The sequence below is a fragment of the Dromiciops gliroides genome, chromosome 2 (assembly GCF_019393635.1).
Source record: "Dromiciops gliroides isolate mDroGli1 chromosome 2, mDroGli1.pri, whole genome shotgun sequence".
Lineage (NCBI taxonomy): Eukaryota > Metazoa > Chordata > Mammalia > Microbiotheria > Microbiotheriidae > Dromiciops > Dromiciops gliroides.
In genome coordinates this window covers 79,406,307-79,433,107 of record NC_057862.1, presented here as the reverse complement: position 1 = coordinate 79,433,107, position 26,801 = coordinate 79,406,307, and the positions used below count along the sequence as shown (strand labels likewise).

The window sequence follows — 26,801 nt, the reverse complement described above, 5'->3', positions numbered from 1 at the left end:
TAAAAGTCAAGAAAGCATTCCTGAGATTAGATTGGTCCAGGGGGTTAAACCTCCAGCCTTTGAGAGATTTCCGTTTACCTAAGGGCATAAAACAGGTCAGCCCACAAGGAGTCAGTGCCCTCAAACTTGTGAGATGTCCCATTGTGGCGGAAGTCACTATACCCTGCTGACCAGCTAGAGGGGTGAGCTGAGGACGGTCCTTGCTGAATATCTAATATTTAGGGCTAAGTAAACCTCCTGTTAGATCAGTGGTTCTTAGAGTGTTGTTGGGGGACTACTAGGGGTTCCAGAGACCCTTTTAGGTGGTATACAAAGTTAAAACTAATTTCATAATAATACTAATGATATGTTTTAATTTCTTTCTTTTCTTTTTTTCTCTTTCTTTCTTTCTGAGGCAACAAGGGTTAAGTGACTTGGCCAGGGTCACACAGCTAGGACGTATTAAGTGTCTGAGGCTGGATTTGAACCCAGCTCCTCCTGAATCCAGAGCCAGTGGTTTATCCACTGCGCCACCTACCTGCCCTGTTTTAATTTCTAATATGCTAAATATCAATAGATATAGCCCACATAAATGGAAATTCTTTGGAAGGTATCCTCAATAATTTTTGTGGGGCGGGGCAATGGGGGTTAAGTGACTTGCCCAGGGTCACACAGTTAGTAAGTGTCAAGTGTCTGAGACTGAATTTGAACTCGGGTCCTCCTGAATCCAGGGCCAGTGCTCTATCTATTGCTGCCCTTGCCCTCAATAATTTTTAAGAGAGTAGAGGAGTCCTTAGACCAAAATGTTTGAGAACCATTGTTTTAGATGATATGCACATGTTTCCTTTAGTAATGATTATGATGATGATGTTAACTGACATTTATTTAACAGCCACTATGAGTAAGAAACTTTACAGATCCTCATATTTGATCCTCATAAGATCAATGGGAGGTTATTATCCCCATTTTACAGATAAGCTAACTGAGAGAAATAGAAGTTAAGTGACTTGCCCAGGGTAAATGTTTGAGGGTGGATTTGAATTTTGGAAGAAGCCTTACTCCAGGCCTAACACTGTCTACTGAGATATCTAATTGCTCCATTTCCTCAAAACCACTACATTGGCCTGAATCAGGCCTGGTGTGCAACAAGAGTCAAATGCTTAAGAGTTGGTAGTTGAAGTGAAAGAGAATAAGATTGCCAAGGGCAAGTATGTAGACAGAGGAGAGCTGAGGGATTGGACCTTGGTGGACACCTACATTAGCTAGTGAAATAGACAAGAGAGTCAGGAAAATAATGTCCCCAAAGGAGGGAAGTGGCTGATGAAGTGTTTCAGAGAAGTTCAGAAGATGCGGACTGAAGAAGTAGTGCTAGGGTTTAGAATTGCAAGGGACGTTATAGAAATAATTTAATCCAACTCCTTCCTGTTACAGAAAATAGCCATTGGATTTGGTGATTAGGCGGCCATTCATGATGCGTCAGTGTAATAGCAGGGAGAAAAGCCAGGTTATAAATGGTAAAAGAGAGAAGGGCTCAGTAAGTTGAAACATTAGTTCTAGACGGCTTTTTTCTCAGAAGTTGGATTGTCCAAAAAAAAAAAAAAAAGACAGATAAAGAAGGTAAGAAAAAAATTTTGTTTTCTTTTCTTTTTTTAAGAATTGGAAAGAACGGGGCAGCTAGGTGGCGCAGTGGATAGAACACTGGCCCTGGAGTCAGGAGTACCTGAGTTCAAATCCGGCCTCAGACACTTAACACTTACTAGCTGTGTGACCCTGGGCAAGTCACTTAACCCCAATTGCCTCACGAAAAAAACAAAAACAAAAACAAACCAAAAACAAGAATTGGAAAGATGTGCACATATAAGGTACTATATAAATGTTATCTATTGGGGCAGCTAGGTGGCACAGTGGATAAAGCACCATCCCTGGATTCAGGAGGACCTAAGTTCAAACCCGGCCTCAGACACTTGACACTTACTAGCTGTGTCACCCTAGACAAGTCACTTAACCCTCATTGCCCCGCAAAGGAAAAAAGAAAGAAAGAAAGAGAAATAAATGTTAACTATTATTGTTGTTGCAATAATCAGCCTCATGGGTTTATTATAAGGAAATCTCTCTTTAAAGTACTATGTAAAAGTAGTTTACTATAAAAAAAAAATGAAGAGCAGGATGTTATCAGAAAAACCTAGAAAGACCTACATGAGCTGATGCAAAGTGAAATGTACTGTATACAAAATAACAGCAATATGTAAGATGATCTGCTGTGAATGACTTGGTTATTTTCAGCAATGCAACGAATGATCCAAGACAACTCCAAAGGTCTTATGAGAAATGCAATCTATCTACAGAGAGACTACTGATGGTATCTGAATACAGATTAAAGCATAATTTTTTTGGTTAGTTTCTTTATCTGAAGTTTTGTTTTTGTCTGTTTTCTTTCACAACCTGGCTAATGTGGAAATGTTTTGCATGACTGCTCATGGATAGCCTATATTGAATTGCTTGAGTTCTTGAGGGTAGGGTGGAGAGGGAGGGAGGAATAGGATTTAGAACAGAAAGTTTTCAAAAAATTGATGTCAAAATTTGTATTTTACATGTAATTTAGGAAAATAAAATTCTAAATATTGGCATTCAAAGCCATTTATAACCAAAAAAAAAAAAAGAATTGGAGAGACATGGCCATATGTCTAGGCTGATGTGAAGTAGCCATTTGAAAGACAGGATAAAAGATGCTAAAAAGTGGTGAATAATTGCTAGATCCTAGGAGAGGATTAGATTAAGAATGTAATTAAGTTATAGCATTTATTTAGAGCTAGCAGTGATCTTTGAAGTTATCAAGTTGTAAAAATATTTTAGCTAACTAGCTGGCCTAATTTGGGGAGACTAATCTGGGGACTTTTGACTGGCTGGCTATCTGACTGCAATTAATTTTCTAAGCCAATCTTTTAGGGCCTTTAAAAAATTTGTCCGCTCTGCTCTGCTTGCAAATTGATAAGCAAACGATTAAGAAGCCTCTTAATTAAATAATCAAAACAGAATTTATTTATAAAAATCCATGTAAAAGATAAGGATTAAGAAATGCAAATTATACAACCTGTCTGCTTTTAATATAATAAGGGCCTTTGCCGCCTCTTGCCTTAGGGATGCTCCAGCTTTCTCCAACTTTCACTCTTTTTCTCCTTCACTCCAGCTTCCCTGTGCTTTCACTGCTCAGCTGCTTTCTTCTAACTCCAAGCCCCTTTCACTTTGTCGACCCCCCTTATTGTCTAACTTTCCTCTCTGTACTGCCAAGGTGAACCCCTGCGTCTCTCTCTCACAGATCTCCTTGCATTCTCCTAGTCCTCTGGCATCCTTCTTCCTTGCTCTTAGCTTTTTCTCTGTCTCTGTCAGCCCCTCTCTTTATACAGCCTCAGTCTCCTTAGCGTCCTTGTAGCAGCCCCCCTTCTGTCCGTCCTTTTTTCTGTCCGTCCTCTCCAACCTCCCTTGCTTTCTTCTTAATCTTCTGGCCTCCCCCTTCACTGTCTTCTCCCTTGTATATATGGTCCCTCTCTCCCCTCAAACCTCGGGTTCCCTGCGCCCCTGCACATGCCAAGCTAATCTGCCGGTCACACCAGTGCTGTGCCCAGCGGGGCTTGAGGGGCCTGTGCCCCCTGTTGTGCACCTGGGAACTCTGCGCCAGGGTCCGTCTGGATGAGCCCGGGATCTCTGGGATAGATCCCCTTAGGGCGGAGGGAGCTGGGGCTTTTCCCCCCCCCCCCCCCCCCCCCCCCCCCCCCCCCCCCCCCCCCCGGCAGTCTGACCTGGCTCCGGTAAAGCCCACGGGGGCTTTTTGGCTCAGCTGAAGCTGAGGGGGAAGCGCACCAGTCCCTCTTACACAGAAAAAACTCCCCTGAGGGCCTAAGGCTTTTTAATCTCAGCCCAAAGGCAGGGTCCCCAAATCAAAATAAATTTCCACAGAGTCCAAGGCCTTTGTATTGCAGAGGAGTAAAGTGAGGCCTGCTCACATATATGTAGTAAGGAGAAATAGATCCCCAGTTTCTTTTGCATAAATCTATTTATTTTTACATGCATTTGTAATCTGCCCATTCTACTGCTCCACCCCCAAGTGAACAGCAACAACAGCAACAAAAACTTACCACAAAATAAAACTCTTATTATAAACACATACAGTCTAGCAAAACAAATTTTACATTGGGCATGCCTAAAAATGTCTAACTTCATTTACGAAGGTGAATGGAGTGTTTCCTCTTTAGTCTTCTCTTCTGGAATCACAGTTTATTATCACTTTGCTCAGAATTCTAAAGCCTTTTAAGGTTGTCTTTTTTTTAATAATGTTGTTGTCATTGCATACATTGTTCCAACTTTGCTCACTTAACTGTGCATCAGTTCATAGTGGTCTTACCAGTTTTCTCTGAAACCGCCCTTTCCATCATTTTTTTTTTCCAGGGCAATGAGGGTTAAGTGACTTGCCCAGGGTCACACAGCTAGTAAGTGTCAAGTGTCTGAGGCCAGATTTGAACTCAGGTACTCCTGAATCCAGGGCCAGTGCTTTACCACTGCGCCATCTAGCTGCCCCTTTTCCATCATTTTTATGGTACAATGATATTCCAATATATTTATATACTCTCATTTGTTTAGCCATTCCTCAATAGGAGGACACTCCCTCCAGAGCTGAAATTTGAATATAGATTGCTTCCATCTCTTAAATTCTGAGATTCTGTCACTCCAAATCTGGTTCTCTTGCCACTGCCTTAGTAAGGATGGCCTTTTATAAGATAGTGAAGAGAAAATGGTATTGATTCTCCCTCCATTGTTTTGGGGAATAGACAAAGGAAGATGAAACATCTCTTGTCAGAAGGCTCCATTTTCTCCACATTCCAGTCTAGAAAAAATTGAATCAATCAACAAACATTTATTAAGTGCTTATATTGTGCCAGACTCTGTGCTAAGTGCTGGAGCTCCTGCTCTTAAGGAGCTTGTATAGAAACGAGAGTGTGTATGTGTGTGGGAGACAACATAAAAATTAACAGGTCCTCACAAGATACATAGAGTGGAAGGAGAGTGTTCCAGGTTCACCATCTCAGGTCTCCTTGTTGTTCACCTCACAGCAGTTGCCAGATCTTGTCATTTCTGCCTTCATTTTCTCTCCAGTTGTCCCACTACCCTTGTTTGGGCCTTCATCACTTTAGGCCTAGACCAAGGCTCCTTAAAATGTGATTCTCAACTCCATATGGCGTCATGTAACTGAATGTGGGGTTCATAAAAAATTTGGCAGTAAATGTTTGATTTGTATATCTACATAGCTGGGGTGGAGTAAAAATTTCTTGGGCAAAAAGGGGTCATGAGTGGACAAAGTTTTAAGAAGTCCTGGCCTAAAAGAATTGGAAATTGAAGGAATGCCTATTAATTGGACTGGCTGAACAAGTTGTGGTATATGGATGTAATGGAATGCTATTGTGCTGTAAAAAATGATGAGCAGGCAGATTTCAGAAAAACCTGGAAAGACATGAACTGATGCTGAGTGAAATAAGCAGAACCAGGAGAACATTGTACACAGTAAAAGCAACACTGTGTGATGATCAACTGTGATAGACTTCGCTCTTCTCAGCAATACAATGATCCAAGACGATTCCAAAGGACTTCTGATGGAAAATGCTCTCAACATCCAGAAAAAGAACTATGGAGTCTACGATTTTTCACTTTTGTTGTTGTTGGGGTTTTTTTTGTTTGTTTGTTTGTTGCTTCTTTCTTGTGGTTTTTCCCTTTTGTTCTGATTCTTTTTTCACAATATGACTAATGAGGAAATATGTTTAACATGATTGTACTATGTAACCTATATCAGATTGTTGTCTTGGGGAGGTGGGAAGGGAAAGGAGTCAGGGAGAAAAATTTGGAACTCAAAATCTTACAAAAATGAATGCTGAAAACTATCTTTACATGTAACTGGAAAAAGTATTATTAAAAAAGAAAAAAGAAAAAAAAGAAGCCTCCTCCAAAAAGAAGTCCTGGCCTAGACTCCATAGCACCTTGGTTGTCATTTAAAGGTTTAGAGAGCTGCCTGAGAGCATAGACTAAAAGATTAAATGACTTGTCCATGGCTGCTTCAGCTAGTATGCATCACAGATAGGACTTTCTGACTCCCAAACCAGCCCAGCTGCCTGTGTATTTGAAAACATAATTTCTGTACTTTATTTTAGCAGTGTATAGTTTGCTTTCTTATTTACTTATTTATTTGTTTATTTGTTTGTTTATTTTTTGCGGGGCAGTGGGGGTTAAGTGACTTGCCCAGGGTCACACAGCTAGTAAGTGTCAAATGTCTGAGGCTGGATGTACTCCTGAATCCAGGGCCAGCACTTTAACCACTGCGCCATCTAGCTGCCCCCTCATATTTATATTAGTCAGGTCTTTCACTTAGGTTTTTTTTTTCTTTCTTTCTTTTTTTTTAGTGAGGCAATTGGGGTTAAGTGACTTGCCCAGGGTCACACAGCTAGTAAGTGTTAAGTGTCTGAGGCTGGATTTGAACTCAGGTACTCCTGACTCCAGGGTCGGTGCTCTATCCACTGTGCCACCTTAGCTGCCCTGACTTGTTTTTTCTTAACCTCATTTATTTTCTTCTGTGCTTCTGTTCTCAGGTTCATGTATTTCCTTGTATACTTTCATATATAATGCTACTATTTGCCTTTAAAAAAAAACACTAATTTTCAGATGCCACATTCTATTTGTGTTTCTCCCTACCAGTTCTTAATGATAGAGTCAATGAATCAGAAGGTATTTAAGAGGCTTACTAGTCTAGCCTGTACCTGATGAGAATCCTTTCTGTATTCTATCTCTGACAAATAGTCTTTTTTAAATCTAAAGTTTTAAAATTTTGGTTACCAGAGTTTCTGTATAAGTGTTTAGAAATTTGAAGTTTTAGGTGTTGTTCCTGACTTGCCTTCTGGTTATTTTCACTTAATTCCAAGGTAACACTACTTGGGGCTATTTAACTTCTCAGTGCTTCAGGTTTCTTATGTATCAAATTTGAACAACTACTATCAGGTATGAACTCCATTCAAGGCCCTGTCACACCTAGCTGGTTTGATAACATGAAGGTGAAAAGTGGCAAAGACTTACTCATAGGGCTGTTGTTCAGATAGATAAAAGGGAAGGTGATAACAGAGATTTTGAATTTCTCTGTTTATCAGTGATTTTGAAAATCTTCAGGTGGTTATTTGATTGTATTTTGGGGATACTATTTTTTTCATAGGAAATAGCTTTTACAAATTTGTGTGAATTCCATGTAGATTTTGGATTCAGACTTTTATGAGAGATATTCAATGTAGAATTTTCCTCTTCATTTGTTATCATCTGAGTCTATGTACATTGATTTTATTTGTACAAATGTTTTAAAATTTTGGATAACTGAGATTGCCTGTTTTGTATTTTATGATCTCTTATACACAATTTGGTTACAAATTCTTTATATGTATTTACTATATATATATATATGTATAAACTTATCTTCCACATTTTTGATGGTATGACTTATATTTGAATTTATTGTGGTGTAATGTACAATTATTGAAAACTATTTTTCACCAGATTGCATTCACATTTTCTGAGTAGTTCAGTTTTCTTTCCTGCAGAATTGTTCTTTTCTCCTGGAGATTTTTCTTGACATTCTTTTATCCCACATTATTTCTTCATTGTATTTTTCTTTGCTTGCATCTTTCTTCAGTTTTATCACCTGGTTTTTCTGTGAGGATTTCTCTTTTCTGCTATTGTAGTTGTTGGTGGCATTAGGGGATATTACTGTTTTGAGTGCTTTTGGACTCAGGGTCTTGGGCTACTAGTGTTTGAGAGGAGGTGGTGCTTGAGATGGTCTGACTTGCTCGGCGCATATAACCTATTGGCTCTCCCTCAAATTGACTTGATGCTTCAAGTAGACTGTATTGTCTGACCTGTAGGTGGCAGTTGATATAGATAATGGTAGGCCTAGTGGATTCCTTCATCATGAGGATTGTTCCTCTTTATGATGGTTTAAAGAGCTGGATTGGGAGCAGGGTCAGTAGTCTGAGGGGCACTGCTATTTTCCTGGTTCTTGTGTTTACCTGTCTTTTGGAACTTGGTTGATGGTTGGTGTTGGTGGTAATGAGGATGGTAGGCTTCCTTTCCACAAGAATGAAGCTTTGATGGTACAAGTTTTTTCCCTTGGTGTGACAAAAGTGACAAAATAACTCATAGATATGTGTCACATTGGATGGAGTGCTGGATCTGAGTCACGAAGACCTGACTTCAAATCCTACCATAGATATTTAACTTCATTTACCTTATCTGTTAAATGGGAATAATAATAGTGCCTACCTTATAGAATTGTAAATTTATTTATTTTTTCCTTTTTGGTTTTTGTTTGTTTTGTTTTTGCTGGGCAATGGGGATTTAGTGACTTGCCCAGGGTCACACAGCTAGTAAGTGTCAAGTGTCTGAGGCCAGATTTGAACTCAGGTACTCCTGAATCCAGGGCCAGGAATTGTAAATTTCAAATGAGAGAACAAATTTCAAGCTCTTTGCAAATCTTAAAGTGCTATATCAATACTGGATTGGTTATAGCAATTCAGCCACCTTTTAGTGTTATTGACATTTTAGTGTTATTGTGCAAGTTATTCTACTGGTTCTATTTTATTCATTTTGTATCAGTTCCTATAAAAATTCCCATTATTTATTAAAAGTCATTTCTCTATTTCATCTTCTGCAATATAAATGGATACATTAGCATTGTCTTCATGGTGGTCCCTTTGACTGGTTGTTGTCCTTCATTCTCAAAGAGTATCAAAATAACATCGTGTTGGAATCAAGGTGTAGTGTGTTCAGCTATGGCTGATCAGACTAATAAGAGCTCAGAAAGCTCTTACCACAGGTCAGGCACAAATAGTGCATATGGATTGGAGTGGAATTTGGAGTGGAGATTATTAGCACTGCCTTCTTGGTGATCCCTTTGACTATGCTCCTCATTATCAACCAGAGATTAGATGACCAGATTGTTTCTTGTTGCCCTTGGGCGTGTGAAGAAACCACCTCCACCAATTGTTTTGTCTTTCTGTAGAGACCTTCTGGGTTTGTAGGATTATAGATTTAGTGCTGAAGGGAAGTTAGAGACTATTGATTTCAACCCCATCATTTTATAAATGGGGAAAGTGAGCCCCAGGAAAGGTAAGTGGTTTGCCATTAGTAACCAGTGAGTATTTAGGTAGAATTTAAACTCGGGTCTTTTTTGGGAGGGGGCGGGGCGGGGCACTGAGGGTTAAATGACTTGCCCAGGGTCACACAGCTAGTAAGTGTCAAGTGTCTGAACTTGAACTCAGGTCCTCCTGAATCCAAGGCCGGTGCTTTATCCACTGCGCCACCTAGCTGCCCCAACTCAGGTCTTTTTATTTCAGGTTGTGCTTTGAACAAAGATTTGTATTATCAGTAGTTAAGTGGATGGTCTAAAAAACTGATTCTTAGCATCTTTCCTTCCCCTTTTCCTGCTACTCAGTGAACATAATTTTAGAATCACAATGAGCCTACAGAAGAGTTTTATATCTTAGTAGAGGGGTTTAAATCTGGACATTTGTATCAGCAGATACAACATGGAGAAACATGTGAAGAGAACACTGTCGTTCTTGAACTTGCTTTCTTGCAAATGTCTGTTAGCTTGTTTCTGAGTCATTTACTGCATGAAATATATATATATATAAGCTACATATACATACATGTACATATATGTATACATGCATATATACACATATGTATATATACCTTCAGCATCATTTCATAAGTATAACATGCCTGCTTTTCAACTGAATTCTCCCAGTATATGTTTTGTCCTTCAGAAAATCATCTTCAAGATCGATGTTTATATAATGCTGATCTGACCATGTCACAACCCCTCCTCCCTTCAAAAATGTAGTAGATAAAATGCAGTGTTTAAAGCTCTTCATATTTTGGCTTCCATTGACCTTTTCTAATGTTATATTATTCCCTTCCTGTAATATTTATTTCAGTGAAGCTAACCTTGTTGTACCTCATATTGATCATTACACCTCATAGCTACTTCTGTTTCTTGGCACAGGTTGAACCACTTGTAATGTACACTCCCCCTCATCTTTGCCTCATAAAAAACCCTTGCCACTTTCTTTCTAAAAATTTTTCAAATTATTCTTCTTCAATTTCAACACTGCCCCACTGGTTGATAGTGAGGTTAACTATGACTTCCCAACTACTTGATAGTTTGACATTTGCTATATTTCAAAATATTGTTTCAAACGATTATCTTTATTATTGAATGTCCATCTTTTTTCATTTATGGTTAAAGTCAGATTTGCAAGGTTGGTTACTCTTGAGTTCTCTTGGTCTTCAGAAGACATTCCATTTATTCCTACATTTTCTGGTGGGTAAGGAACAGTCTTCCATTATTCAAATTGCCTTTCCTTTTGTATTTGAAGATCTTTCTCCTGATCATTTGTAGAACTCGTTTCTGAATTGAATTGTTAAATTTAACTAGTATGTACCTTGGAATTTGCAGCTTTCATTTTTTCCCAGGAGGTGATTTGTGAATCCTTTCAATTGGTTTTAAATTTTCTTATGTTAAGAAATTCTGGGCAATTTTATTATTTAATTTTTATTATTTATTATTTCCTTCATTCTGGCGTTAAGGTGTTTTTGTCTTGGTAGGTTCTTCTGGGAGACATGTAGTCCTTAGGTTGTCTCTATGCATTGTCTTTGAGATCATATATTTTGCTTGCATAGTGAGTATATTTTCATTTCATGTAATTTTTTGTTTTAAGGTTATTTTTATCTTATGCTTTTTTTCTTCTAGATTGTCCTTCACTTCTATATATTTGTATTCCCCAATCTACTGTTCTCTCTTTTGTTTCTCAGGTGAGACTTGCCATTGCAGATTCCAACTTTTCCAATCTGTCCATTATTATTTGCTGTCAGGCCATAAATTCTGCTTTCATAATTGTCATTTCTCTTTTGAACCACTCAGGTTGTTGTTTGATATTCTCACAAGTATTAGATCATTTTTCTTTGTTTTGCAGTATTTAGAGATGCTTGAACTTGTTTACTAGATTTGGAGGCCATGTTTCCTTCTGTTATCATTTTCCCTGTTGATTTATCTGCATAAATTCAATGTCTTTGAGTTTTCTTCTTCCTGAGCTTTTTGATAATTTCTTTTTTTTTTTTTTTTTTGGTAAGGCAATTGGGGTTAAGTGACTTGCCCAGGGTCACGCAGCTAGTAAGTGTTCAGTTTCTGAGGCCGGATTTGAACTCAGGTCCTCCTGAATCCAGGGCTGGTGCTTTATCCACTGTGCCATCTAGCTGCCCCACTTTTTGATAATTTCAATCTTTTTTTTTCCCCCTTCCTGATTTTCCCTTATTCACTTTCTCATTCTGCTCTCTCTGATGGTAGTTTTCTTTGGGGTTGGATTTCGAAGCATCTCAGTCTCCTCCCATGCTGGGCAATTCAGGATTCACCAGCCTAGGTCTATACAGGCTCAGTGGGGTGCTTCATAGCCCCCCACACTCTCTCTATTCCTCAGTTCTCTGGCCTGGCATTGGCAGTGCAGAGGACTGCTGTGCAGGTGTTATAAGGTTATCTACCTTGGCACTGACACTTTAGGGTTTTGCCACACTTGTCCTATAGAGTTGAAGCCCCCAGCAGCCTTTTGCTCCTGAGGGGCTGCCACCTGCTTTCAGTGGTTGCCTCTTGCTGCCTGAGCAATGGAGCCTGGTTTCCTATGGCACTGGAAAGAGGGAGGCAGACAGAGTATGGAGTTGGGTTTTGTTGTGGGTCTTTGCAGTCTTGTTTCTGGTAGTGGGGAAGGTAGGGAGGTATGGTGATGAATGAGTTCGGGGTCATTGAGAGTCAGTTCATGGTTTTGGTTTTTTAAACCTACTTTTGGATTCTTGGTGTCCCAGCCTATTGATATCATTGAAGTTGCTTTATCTTTGCTGTATAATTTAACAGTAAATTTCCTCCTTAGTGTCTAGGACACTGCCTTTTATATAATAAGTGTATAATAAATGGGCTCTCAGTGACCACTCACTTTTAAGGAATTTTCTTTTTTTTTTCTTTTTTTTTGGCAGGGAATGAGAGTTAAGTGACTTGCCCAGGGTCACACAGCTAGTCCGTGTCAAGTGTCTGAGGCTGGATTTGAACTCAGGTCCTCCTGAATCCAGGGCCAGTGCTTTATCCATTGCACCACCTAGCAGCCCCGACCACTCACTTTTTAACCACATGCAAAAAAGTATCTATGATTACTGCCTCCATAACATGCTCTTAAGCTTATATTTAATCTTCTATTTCAACGCTTCCCCACTGGTTGATCAGTGAGGTTAGCTGTGATTTCCCAGTTACTTGATGGTTTTCTGACTCTTGACACTTGCTGAGTCTCATGGGAAGTCCTCCCTCCTCTGGTATACCGAGCACCAAAGTGTCTCAGAGCCAAGATGTGCACCTAGTGTTGGTGCAGTCCTTCATTCTGCCCTCTGGAAAATCATCCAGAGAGGCTCTGAGACCCCGGCCAGTTTGGGTAACATTTCATTGTAGTAATGCGGTGCAGGCTACCATCATGTCACAGAATGGCTCATATTTAGGGCTGCCAGGGACTTTCAGGGCCATTGGGTTCAGTCCTCCATTTTACATATGAATAACAAAGATCAAGAAAGGTTCAGTGACTTGCCCATGGTCAAAAAGCTAGTGTGTCTGAGTCAGGATTTGAACCTATCTTCCTGATTTCAAGTCCAGTACTCTGTCTTATAGTGCATGCTGTCCATCTGTTGTTCTATGCTCTCATTCTGTGGCTAGTCCACAGTTTTTTTCAATCATTATTTCCCTGATTATAGCTTTAATGCTGCTTCTTCTGCACAAGTCATAATTGTTAATGTTACATTCTTCTTATTCTCACCATCAGGTGCTCTATTGTTTTTTGGCTCACTAGAGGTTAAAAATATTATCAGATAATAACCCTGCTTTCTCAGAGCAAATGCTACAGCAAAAGAGTGGTCACCATATGGATACTGTGCTGTCAGCATGGCGAGGTGATGCTATTCACAAAAAGAAAAAAATTATGAGTCCATGAGACATGTTGAAACTGGATTTATTACAAGAGAAATGAATGCATGTGGAACTCCTATACCAAGTACAAAGGAGTTCATAATTCAGGCAGAAACTCACATATTTATGAGTTGCAACAAGGGGAGGGAGGAACATTGGATGGCAGTCCCCTTCCAAATAGGTGTGGCATGGGAGGTGGAAGGGATTAATCCCCACCTGAAGGGGAGGAGAAAGGCAAAAGAAAGGGAGGGGGAATGAGTTAAATAGGATGGCAAAAGCCTCATTCTTTTCCCTTGGGAACTGCTAGATTAATATATGCTGGTCTGCTTATCTACAAGGGTCTCACCAGCACAGTTTATTAGTCTGGTGCAGATTGGTTTGATCCTCAAGTACACACTATGAGAGTCTAGTTAAAGGTGCAAATAACAAATTATGTCACAAGGCTGGGATGAAGGAGGGGGTGCGTGGGAGGGTTTCTCTATTTGTTCAGGTCTAGTGTATCTGGAAAACATGGCAATTCAAAAAGACAGGTTAAGTTGGCTTCAGGGCAACACTACCATTAGACTTCCAGGGTCTAGGTACTTTAAAGGCCACAGAGCTCTGATAGGTGATAACCTTAAGGGATGTTGAGACCTAAAGGTGGCTTTTTCTATCTTTTCTCCCCTCCTCCTCCTCCCCCAATCTAAAACAGTCCGTAGGTCCACATTATGGAGCTGCTGCTGGTTGGTAGATTTTGCTTTTGCAGGGATGGTGATGTTTCTCTTGAGGGTTATTGAACACTGTGTCTATAAGATGATGGATTGTTCTCTTTCTTCTTCCCTTGACTTTTCCTTCTTTCCTCATCCTCCTCAGGTTCTGTAGAGCTGGCTCATTTTCTGTCTTCATAAACTCTTGCACGTTACCTCCGTACTTCTCTAACTTTAAGGGGAAAATAAAGATTAATTTTTTCCAATTAACAAATATGTATTTTTTCTTCCTTTTATCTTTCCCCCTCCAATTGAAAAAGGAAAAAAACAAAAACCCTTGCAACAAATATGCATAGTCAAGCAAAACAAATACCTTTATTGACTATGTCCAAAAATGTATGTCTCTTTCTGCATTTTAAACTGTTTTGCTATGCAAAATATCATCCCTGATGGGCTACTATTGAAAACAATGGTAATTCTGAACCTTAGGAGTCTTCTTAGTTGGTAAGAAAATAGCAAAGTGTGAGTGAAAAGAAAACTACAACGTGAATTCCAGTGTTGGCTCTGCTATTCAATAGTGTGTCACCTTGAGCAAGTAACTTGTTCTTTTGGGGCCTCATTCTCATATATAAGGTAAAGAGACAGAATAGATCTCATTCATCCCTTCTAGGACATTTCTCGTCTTGGTCCTACTGTGGGTGACTGCTTGCCCCCTGTCAGCCTCACTATGTAATCACTCACTTCTGTGCTTCTGGCCCATCCATCTTTCTCCTTTCTTTTTCTTTTTTTTTGTCTTCTACTTTTTGCAAGTTTCTTAGCTTTCTTGTGAAAAAACTGGCCTTTTAAAAACATCACTTGATAGTCAAAGCCTTCTTTCCTTCCACAAGGCAAATGTTCTGATCTCATTGAAATAGGTATATTCCCTCGGTTTTCTCTCTTTGTTCATTTAATAGAATTTAGAGATGTGAGGAACCTTAGTTGAACTCCTTCATTTTACAGATAATGAAACCAAATGAGTATTGGTGAAAAGAGGTTAATGATTTCCATAAGTAAGTGGCAGAACCTAGACCTCTAATTCTTAAATCAGCACCCTTTCCCCTTGTTTCTGGGTGTTCAAGGACTACTTTTTTTACTGGCAAAAAACTTCTCACTATCCCTCAATGAGATGGATTAATAAAGAGCATATAGAAGACATCTTACTAGAAATACATCCTTTCAATATGAATAAAGATTCGTTGGAATGAGGTGAGAGGTGGGTTATGTAACGATTGGAATGACGCCATCTGCTGGAGACTTACTGTAGAAAAGCTCCACCATGAGGTGAAGGTCTCTGAGGGCAAGATCATGCGTCTTTTCTTTGGCGTCAGGAAGTGACGTTTGCTTGTGGGAGGAAGAAGGGGGAGCCTGGTGCTCTGACTCTCTTTCCTGTGGACTCTGGCGGAGAGCGGCGCTAGGAATTCTCTCTCCCTCTAATAGATGAAGCTAGGCCTTTCTCTTTCTCTTCACCAAATTCTTATTCTCCTTAATAAATGCTTAAAAGTCTAACTCTTGCTAAAGCTTATAATTTATTGGCGACCACTCATTAGATATTTTAGACAGTATAGCTAGAATTTTAGCCCTTACAGGTACATATACCAATAAAAGTAGCTATTTAAAAAGATTTTAAAATATGTTTTTATTGATATTTTTGTCTTTATATTATAGTTATTTTTGAAGGAAGCTCCTGTCCTTCTACCCTACTCTTTATTCCAGATTGAACCTTCCCTGTAACAAAGAATAAGTTTGGCAAAATACCCAGGGTAGGGACAGCATTTGGAAATGTTGTTCTCTCCACTTCTTGGTCATAAGGAGGTAGGTGGTGGAATGGATAGACTCGGGCCTGGAGTCAGGAAGACAACTTCATGAGTTCATGCTTCAGACACTTGCTAGCTATTTGACCCTATGCAAGTCACTTAACCCTGTTTGCCTCAATTTCTTCATCTATAAAATGAGCTGGAGAAGGAAATGGCAAACCACTTCAGTATCTTTGCCAAGAAAACCCCAAATGGGGTCACAAAGAGTCAGACATAACTGAAAACAACTGATCAATAGCAGTATATGGGGGTGGGGGGTGGGCTGGGGGTGGGAGGCAGTTAGCACAGTGGGTAGAATGCTGGGCTATATAGTGGTATAATGGTTTAAAGGGTAAGCATGGTTTAGTTACTTTGGGGACATAATTTGAAATTGCTTTCCAGAATGACTGGACCATTTCACAGCCCCACCAATAACAGTCCATTAATCTTGCACCCTGGAGCATACTGCCTTTTCCTTTTACTCATTTTTTATGATGGCATTGTGGTGCTCACCCAGATAATCCAGCCTATATGCTAGAATTAGAATGCCAACAACTTCCCAAGAGGTAGTAGCTACACTGGATCTGAGCCTTCCCCTGGAGGAATAGGACCGGAGGGGACAGATTGAGGCTAGGAGTCTGGGAAAAGCATGAATCACACTTATGTCAGGAAGCTCCTTGACTGGGCTACATAATACATTTGTATACATTCTGCTTCAAGTGTCAGACATAATGATTCCTAGAAGATGATGAATCCTGGGAAGCCAGTGACTCCCTGTAAAAGTATAACTAATATAGTTTCTCGGTACCTTTTTCAGTCTTTGCATTGTGTTGTAGCCTGATTGATGTACCCTCTCTTGTCTTTTAGATGATTTTCATCTTTCTGTCTTCTTCATCAACTCTTGCATATTACCATCAGACCCGCTGCAATGTTGTATAGGAGGCAGCAACAAAAAAAATCTTAAGTTCTCCAGTATTCTATGACTTGGAGCCATACATTATCACAAGAAAAGTGTCTTCTATGCATATCAAAATTATAGGAGATTTCTTGAAAGATATAACAGAAAACCTTAACATCCCATGGAATTATTATTATCAAGTGAGAAATAAAACAAAAGAGACCTGTGCTAAACAAAAATTTTCACAACTGTTATAAAGGAGGAAGGGACAAACATTTATTAATCAATTGCTGTGTGCTTGTCACTTGGAATACAAAGACAAACACAGAACAGAAGATGACAACCTTCAACTATGGACGTTGATTTTGAGGTGATGGCAGGATACCCAAATGAAGATGCCTTGAAGTGGTTGGAAGTGTAGGGTTGAAGCTCAGGGGAAAGTTTTAGGAAAAATATGGAGATTTGAAGATCATTTGCATAGAGGTAATAAATGGAACTATGGGTGAGGTGCCAAGAGAAAAATATAGGATGACAAAATAATGATAATTTTAATTTGTAATTTGTAAATTTTTCTCAATTACATGCAAAGATATTTTTTGAGTTCCAAATTTTTCTCCCACTGCCCCTTCCCTCCCCTCTCCCGAGGCCAGCAAGCAATTTGATATAGGTTATACATTACTATCTTGTTAAACATTTCCACGTTAATCAGAACAAAACGGGAAAAAAAAACCCAAACAAACCCGGAAGAAAGAATAAAAAAGAATAACAAAAAAGCAATGACAAAAAGTGAAAATAGTATGCTTCAGTCTGCAGTCAGACTCCATAGTTCTTTTTCTGAATGTGGTGAGCATTTTCCACCATAAGTCTTTGACACTGTCTTGGATCAAAAATAACGATAATTTTAGCTAGCATTTATATATTTATATTTATTTATTTATGCTTTAAGGTTTACAAAGCATCTTACATGTGTTTTCTTATTTGATAAGAAGACTTGAGGATAGAACTGGGATTCTGTATAGAAAACTGAGGAGATCTGATCACTTTTTTTGTTCAATTCAGTCATGTCTGGGTCTTCATGACCCCAAAGACCATAGCACACCAGACCCTTCCATCCTCCATTATTTCTTTTTTTCCCCTTTTTTCTTGGTGAGGCAATTGGGGTTAAGTGACTTGCCCAGGGTCACACAGCTAGTAAGTGTTAAGTGTCTGAGGCCGGATTTGAATTCAGGTCTTCCTGAATCCAGGTCCAGGGCTCTAATCCACAGTGCCACCTAGCTGCCCCCTCCTCCACTATTTCTTGAAGTCTTTCCAAGTTCATGTTCATTGTTTCCATGACACTATGTATCCGTTTCATCCTCTGCTGTCCCCTTTTCCTTTTGCCTTCAATCTTTCCCAACATCGGGGTCTTCTGCAATGACTCCTGTCTTCTCGTTATGTAAGCCAAAGTATTTAAGCTTCAGCTGAATGAAACACTCTTTTCCAACAACCCAAAAGGTGATGTTACACATGGATATCCCCAGGTGCTCAATACAGAAATTAGCCAAAGGTGGAGAAACTCTATATAGTCAGTTACAACAAGACCTGGAGCTGACTGTGGCTCAGATCACGAGCTCCTTTTTTGCAAATTCAGATTTAAATTGAAGATAGTAAAAACCATCAGACCACTGTATGAAAATGAAGTGTAAGTGATGAATAGATTTTAAGGGATTAGATCTGGTAGAGTGTCTGGAGAACTGTGGCTAGAGGTTTGCAATGTTGTATAGGAGGCAGCAACAAAAAAAACATCCCAGAGAAAAAGAAGAGCAAGAAAGCAAAATGGCAGTCTGATGAGGCTTACAAATAGCTGAGGAAATAAGAAAAGGGAAAGGGAAAGGTGAAAGGAAAGAATATACCCACCTGAATGCAGAATTTCAGAGAAGAGCAAGGAGAAATAAGAAAGTTTTCTTAAATGAGTAATGCAAAGAAAAAGAAGAAACCAATAGAATGGGAGAGATCTCTTCAAGAAAATTAGATCTATCAAGGAAATATTTAATGCAAAAATGGGCATATAAAGGACAAAAATGGTAGAGATTTAACAGGAGCAGAAGAGATTAAGAAGAGGTGGCAAGAGCATCTGATCACTACTATTGGTAGTTAACAACCATTCATTTTGGACCTGTTATATGCTTAGCACTGTGTTGGGTGCCAAGGACACAAAAGACAAAAATGAAACAGTTTTTGTCTTGGGGGAGCTTACACTTTATTTGGGGAAATAATATGTACGTAGAAAAATCCAATGCAAAATAGAAATAATTTCTGAGGGAGTGCAGCATAGAACAGTGAGTAGAGGGCTTCTGGTGTCAGGAAGACTTGACTTCAGCTCCCACCTCTGTCACATGTGGACTTTGTCATCCTGGGCAAGTAATTTAGTATCTTCAAGCTGAATTAAAGGTTGCTTTTTAAGAGGAGGTTTCAGTCTGCATTGGTAGAGTTTCCTCACAAGGAATTCTCCATACCAGTGATCTCCAGACTTTTTTGATCTTACATACTGTCAGGAAAAAAAATTTGAGCATGCATCCTCAATATATGAATATTTAATTATTTGTCACTTACATGATATTCTATTGTACTTTATAAGGTACTTTATAAAATTTATGAAGCATAGAAAATTCATTTATTTTTGAGTAAATAGGTTTTTAAAATTTTTTCCAATTACATGTAAAGATTTTCAACATTTTTTTTTTAAGTGAGGCAATTGGGGTCAAGTGACTTGCCCAGGGTCACACAGCTAGTAAGTGTCAAGTGTCTGAGGCCAGATTTGAACCCAGGTACTTCTGACTCTAGGGCCGGTGCTCTATCCACTGCGCCACCTAGCTGCCCCAACATTCATTTTTATAAGATTTTAAATTCCGCATTTTTCTCCCTTCCTCCTATTCCCCCTCCCCAAAACAGCAAGCAATCTGACATAGGCTATACATATGCATATATGACATAGGTTATATATGACATGGATTAAACATATATTAAAAATACATTAAACATATTTTCATATTAGTCATGTTGTGAAAGAAGAAACAGAACAGAAGTGAAGAGCCACAAAAAAATGAAAATAGTATGCTTCAATCTGTATTCAGACTCCATACTTCTTTTTCTGGATGTGAAAAGTATTTTCAATCATGAGTCTTGTGGAATTGTCTTGGATCATTGTGTTGCTGAGAAGAACTAGTCAATTATAGTTGATCATTACAGAGTGTTGCTATTACTGTGTACAGTGTTCTTTTGACTTCACTCAGCATCAGTTCATGTAAGTCCAGATTTTTTTGAAATCTGCCTGCTCATTAATTCTTACAGTATGATAGTATTCCATTTACATTCATATACTACAACTTGTTCAGCTATTCCCCAATAGATGAGCGTCCCCTCAGTTTCTAATTCTTTGCCACCACAAAAAGGGCTTCTATAAATATTTTTGTACATGTCGGTCCTTTTCCTTTTTTTATGATCTCTTTGGTATTTAGACCTAGCAGTGGTATGTCTGGGTCAAAGGGCATGCACGGTTTTATAGCTTTTGGGGCATAGTTCCAAGTTGCTCTCCAGAAAGGTTGGATCAGAAACATAGAAAATCCAATGATTAATATTACTCCTACAATCAGCTGAGATCCGCTAGAGTTTTTTGAATTGAGGGGTGATATGGGCACATCTGTGCTCTAGTAACATCACTTTGACAGCTGGGTGGAGGATGAATTGTAGAGGGGAAAGACTTGAGGTAGGGAGGCCATTTAGGAGGCTGTTGCATTAGTCCAGATGAGAGGTGTTAAGGACTCAACTATGGTGGTTTCTCTAAGAGTAGAGAGAAGAGAGCATATAAGAGATATGTTATGGATGTAGAAATGACAAAATCGATTAGATATGTGGGTTGAGTGAGAATGATCAATTATGGGAAACACTAAGGTGGCTTATCCTTGTCTATAATGAAAAAGGGAGTGAGGATCTTCCCAGTCACTGTCCCAGAATATAGATCCTGCCCACAGAGAGGTGCCTTCTTGGTCCCTGAGATGATTTGGGGGTGAGTGGAGATCTGGGGGAATGGGAGCAGACTTGCTCAGACGTTTCCCAATGACAGCTAACTGGATATGAGAGGTAAAGAAGAATGAAGAATTACAGTGGACAACTTAGACGTAGCTACTCTGCATGACTGAAAAAAATGGTGATACCTTCACAGAAATAGGGAACTTTAGATTTAGGGAGGGAAATGATTTCTGTTTGGGGCATTCTAAGTTTGAGAAACCTATGGGATAGCCAGTTGGAGATGTCCAATAGTCATGTGTTGGTATAGGTCAGGAGTTCAGGAGAGACATTGAGGCTAAGATACACAGTTGAACCCAAGGAAGCTAAGATCACCAAAGCAGTATGTAAAGAGAAATTGAGGGCCCCAGAAATAATTTTGGGGACATGCTCATTTGTAGCAGGTGGACAAGTTGATAATCCAGCAAAGGAGATTAAGAAAGGGCCAGCAGACAACTAGGGGAAAATGTCTAGTTAAGTGAAGATAGTAAATGGTTGCCATGCTGTGAAGAGGACAGGAAATAGATCTGAGGAAGGAAAACATTGCATCTACCAATTCAGAGATCGTGAGAGAAGAAGAGATCATAAGAGAGAAGTTTCAGTTGAGTGATGAGGTCTGAAGCTAGATTGCAGAGTTTGAAGAGTGGGAAGTGAAAAAATAGAGGCAGCACATTTGGACAATAGGAGTTTGGCTGTGATAGGAAAGAGGTGACACAGGACTGGATTGAAGGAATGGTATGGTTAGGTGAGAGGGGTTTTTTGGTTTGTTTTGTTTTTAAGTCAGAATGGAGGAGATCTGAGCATATTTGGAAGTGGTAGAAAGGAGTTGGTGGATATAGAGAGAATTAAAGAGAGCATGGTTGAAGTGCTCACTCTTGTAGAAGAGACAGAGGGATAGGATTAAGGGCACAGATAAGACAGGGGTTGGAGTTTGTAAGAAGGAGGAGAGGCAATTTGGATATTGATTTTAGGGAGAAGAGAGAGCTGCTAATGGATGGATGAGATAAGGTTCAAAACAGGTGCTGAGATAGGGAGTGAAATCCATTCAAATCATTGAAGTGTAAAACTTTGATGTGCAACATCAAAGTGTGAGGTCCATTTGAGATTATGTAACATAAAATTGTATCCAATTAGAAATGGACCCAGTTAAGAATGTTTGTGTGATTTTTTTTTTCCCCCACTGGTATATGGCAGTACCTGGGTAGGAGTGGAGACTTTCATGTACTCTTGGTTCTTGGCTGCTGTTATCAGAACCAGAGATTAGATCTGGAAGAACCAAGAGATCATCTAGTCCAGTCACTTTATTTTAAAGATTAAGAAACAAACTCAAAGAGATTTCGACTTTCCCAAGGTCACATAACTAATTGCAGAGCTAGGTTTAGAGTCCAGGTCTCCCTGCATTATATTTCTTAAACATGACATGAATTTCCTTTACTTCTACACTCAGAATTTCTATGCTCCTGATTCTTTCTTTTGCTTTAGTCTCTTGAAGAGGTGACCATTCTCCTTGACAAGGTCAACCTTTCTATTTAGGACCTTGAGGCTCCTCCTCTCTCTTTTGAGAGCTTGATAATTTGGGAGCCCCCTTAGCAGTTGCTTCCTTTCCTGCTTCCTACAAATATGCCCTACTTAACCTTATTTTTTTAAAAAAGCAAAAACGGGGCAGCTAGGTGGTGCAGTGGATAAAGCACCAGTCCTGAATTCAGGAGGACCTGAGTTCAAATCCAGCCTCAGATACTTGACACTTAACTAGCTGTGTGACCCTGGGAAAGTCACTTAACCCCCACTGCCCCACAAAACAACAAAAACAAAAAACAACAACAACAAAAAGCAAAAACAAAGACTGTCCCCTTAAACTCTGCCAGCACATGTAGCTAAGTGTATATTTCTCCTCCTTTTACTGGCAGATGCCTAGAATGAGTAGTCTGTATTCACTGCCTCAGTTTCTTCATCTTGTAGTTGCTTCCCCTCCCCTTTTTTTTTTGGTGAGGCATTTGGGGTTAAGTGACTTTGTCCACAGTCACACAGCTAATTAAGTGTCAAGTGTCTAGAAGAACTATAGATCAATATTATTAATGAATATTGACTGGAAAAATTTTAAATGAAATATTAATTACACTATAGAAATTTATCCAGGAATCATTCATCATGACCAAGTTGGATTTATGCCAAGGATGGATAGATGGTTCAACATAATCATGAATATGCTGGAGAAGATGGGATGGAATAATAGCACTTCTGCATGAAGAGGATTTTGCCTTGCCAAGGAAAAGGGCCATGTTTTCATGTGAGAGAAAGGTAAAAGAGGAGATAGAGGGAAAGTCTGGGTGATGTGAGATGAAGAGGAGAGAAGAAGGAGCATTTTGCAAATGGCTTTTAGTTCTTTCAGTGAAATATGAGGCAAAGCTGTGTACTGAGAGCTGGAGGGAAGGGAGAGACAAGAAAGGCTTGAGGAGAAACAAAAAGATTTGGAAAAGCCTCTGTAGTGAGTGGGATAATGAACTGATATGGGAAGTATAAAAGGATTGTTTGTAGCATAAGTTTGTAATGGATCCAGTCTGTAAGGTTTTGTCAGTTTCTCTAGCTTCACTAGCAAATGAGTAGAAGCAATAGTAGCAGATGATGGGAGTAATCCAAGGCTGAAGCTTGGCAGGACAAGATAGGTGACAGGATGAGGGGAAAATGAAATTAAGAGCATAGTGTAGAGTTTAACTGGTTTATCCAGGGGTCAAGATGGAGAAGGGAAGAAAAAGAATAGGGATAGAGGTTGGAAGGTAGAGAGAGAAGTGGAATGACAACAGATTTATGATCAGTTAAAGGAATTTCACAGTTCATGAAAATGGAAGTAGAACACTTGTGTGTGATGGCAGGATCAAGGGTGTGACCATCTTCGTGTGTAGCTGACTTGGTGGGAAATGAGTAAGTTGAGGTTATGCTGTTGGATGAAGTGTGTGTATGTCCTCTATTATGAGTCTGTGAGTAAGGAAAAAGACCGTAATCCAAGTACTAAACTCATTTGAGGAATGAAGGAGAGTTTTTTGGAGCTAGGTAGATAACATCCACCATATTCTTGTTTGGGTAATAAACATGGACTGAATGAATCTCAAAGGAGGAGCAGTTACTGAATGTTAATGGTAGAGAAAGAGTCTTGAAGTGGCAGTGGGGAACAAGGAGTATTCTCATTCCTCCGTGTTGTTTGTCCTGCATTTTCTAAGGGGACCAGTGACATCACAAGTGAAGTTTTGATTCATGCATGATGAGGAAGAGTTGAGCAAAGTCCTCAGCCTCACTCCTCCAGAGTCATCAAAGTCCAATGGCAAGACAAAAGTCAAGATGACTGGTGATGCCCCGGGATGCACTGGATGACCTTGGTGTCTTGAATGTCTGACCAAGTTCTAAATGCTCCATATAGGCACCAGCTCAGTTCTCTGAAGTCAAAGGATGAAAATCTTGATATGTGTTTTTCAAACATTATATCTGTGACATAGTCATATATATAGATATAGATACAGATCTTTGTAAAAATCAAGGTAACTTGCCCTTTCCGCACTACCCAGAAGAGGGATCCATATGACGTTGTACTCGGTTTCCGTTGTAACTTTAAAGGGAAACTTCCACAATGTCCGGAGCCCTGGATGTCTTGCAAATGAAGGAAGAGGATGTCCTCAAATTCCTCATTGCAGGAACTCATTTGGGTGGCACTAATTTGGACTTCCAGATGGAACAGTACATCTACAAAAGGAAGAATGATGGCATCTACATCATTCATTTGAAGAGAACTTGGGAAAAGCTTCTGGTCGCTGCTCATGCCATTGTTGCCATTGAAAACCCTGCTGATGTTAGTGTCATCTCATCCAGGAACACTAGCCAGCGAGCTGTTCTGAAATTTGCTGTTGCCTCTGGCGCTACACCTGTTGCTGGATGTTTCACCCCTGGCACCTTCACTAACCAGATTCAGGCAGCTTTCTAGGAACCTCTCCTTTTGATGGTCACTGATCCTCGGGCAGATCACCAGCCTTTGACTGAAGCATCGTATGTTAACCTCCCAACCATTGCATTGTGCAACACAGATTCTCCACTGCGCTGTGTGGACATTGCCATTCCATGCAACAACAAGGGAGCTCACTCCGTGGGTCTGATGTGGTGAATACTGGCCCATGAAGCCCTTTATATGCGTGGTTCTATCTCCCGTGAACACCCGTGGGAAGCAATGCCTGATCTTTACTTCTACAGGGATCCAGAGGAGACTGAGAAGGAAGAGCAGGCCGCAGCTGAGAAGGCAGTGACACAGGAGGAATTTCAGGGTGAATGGACTGCCCCTGCCCCAGAATTCACTGCTGCTCAACCAGAGGTGGCTGATTGGTCTGAGGGAGTACAGGTGCCACCTGTGCCCATTCAGCAGTTCCCTACTGAGGACTGGAGTGCTCAGCCTGCTACTGAGGACTGGTCTGCGGCTCCTACTGCTCAGGCCACTGAGTGGGTAGGGACTGCCGCAGAGTGGTCCTAAATTTTATCCCTGGTGCTCTAATAGAGAAGGAAAAGATTCTTAAAGGAAAATAAATCTTGATTTCTTTAAAAAAAAAATCAAGGTAACTTAATTGGATATTATTTTAGGAGTAATAACAGTAAAAGTAGGTTCTAGTCTGATACTGAAAGTTCTTGCTCTAAAAATTAAATCTGGTAAAAATATTTTTATGCAAACTATGAGAAAATCTTTTTTAGATGAAAAGGAACAGGTTTGGGAAGGAAATAGAGGTTTATGTAGAACTTACTGTGTGTCTGGCACTGTGCTGGTGCTTTACAAATATTATTTCAGTTGATTCTCACAACGGTCCTGGGAGGTGTAGGTGCTTTTACAGTTGAGGAAATAAAGGTTAAGTGATTTGTCCAGGGTCCTAGAGCTATTAAGTGTTGTTCAGTTCTTTCAGTTGTCTCTCAGTCTTCATGACCCTATTTGGGATTTTCTTGGCAAAGATACTGGAGCAGTTTGCCATTTCCTTCTCCAACTTATTTTACAGATGAGGAAATTAAGGCAAACAGGGTTAAGGGACTTGCCCAGGGTCACACAGCTAGTAAGTGTCTGAGGCCAGATTTTAATACAAGAAACTGAGTCTTCTGATCTCAAGCTCAGTGCTCTAGGCACAGCATCACCCTGTTTGAACTCAGGTCTTCCTGACTCCAGGCCCAGCTCTCTGTGCACTGTGGCACCACCTAGCGGCCTCAAAAAAAAGTAATGTTTCTTGTCACTTTCACTACAACTTCAGACCCTTCCAGACTGGTTCTCATAGTAGAGTGCGATGGGACACCCGTTAGAAATTTGGAGTAATCGGGGCAGCTAGGTGGCGCAGTGGATAAAGCGCTGGCCTTGGATTCAGGAGGACCTGAGTTCAAATCCAGCCTCAGACACTTGACACTTACTAGCTGTGTGACCCTGGGCAAGTCACTTAACCCTCATTGCCCTGCAAAAAAAAAAACACAAAACAAACAAAAAAGAAATTTGGAGTAATCAACTGTAACATTTTATGAACACTAGATAATGCATTTTTTCCCTGGGCTTTCCCATTATTTGTTCCTAAGGGAGTCCAGGAAACATGTGCATCAACTCAGCTCCAACTTCCATTGAAACAAAGTTTGATAATAGGTTGTATTTTTCTGATTCTTTGACTCATTTTGCTTTTTAATGTGATGTTAGCTCCTTTCTTGTTTGGAAACAAAATGGCTTTAGATATATTGACTTTTTTTTTTTTTTTTTTTTTTTTTTTGCGGGGCAATGGGGTTTAAGTGACTTGCCCAGGGTCACACAGCTAGTAAGTGTCAAGTGTCTGAGGCCGGATTTGAACTCAGGTACTCTTGAATCCAGGGCCGGTGCTTTATCCACTGTGCTATCTAGCCGCCCCGATATATTGACTTTTTCTTTCCAAGTAATGGGAGAATTTACCTGATTAAAAAAGATGTATAGATGCAGATACTTTTTGTTTTTGTTTTTGTTTTGTTTTGTTTTGTGAGGCAATTGGGGTTAAGTGACTTGCCCAGGGTTACACAGCTAGTGTTAAGTGTCTGAGACTGGATTTGAACTCAGGTCCTCCTGACTCTAGGGCCAGTGCTCTATCTACTCCACCACCTAGCTACCCATTTGCAGACATTATACAATTTTTTTTTCAATTAAGAGAATCAATATTGGTATTGGTAGCTTGAATATTCAGTTTTAGAGAGTAAATAATTGTCTACAGTAACAGATTTTATCTCTATTTATGGGATTTATAAGCTTTGATTTGCAGAATATGCCA

The 26,801-nt window shown here is 39.8% G+C and overlaps 1 protein-coding gene and 1 pseudogene across 2 annotated transcripts in view; both read left to right on the top strand.

Moving 5' to 3' along the window:
• The window catches only part of TBC1D12 (TBC1 domain family member 12), a 124,506-nt gene that overhangs the window by 19,535 nt on the left and 78,170 nt on the right, over positions 1–26,801 (top strand). The gene's annotated exons all lie outside the window — the stretch shown is intronic.
• On the top strand, positions 24,134–25,021 carry LOC122740545 (annotated as a pseudogene).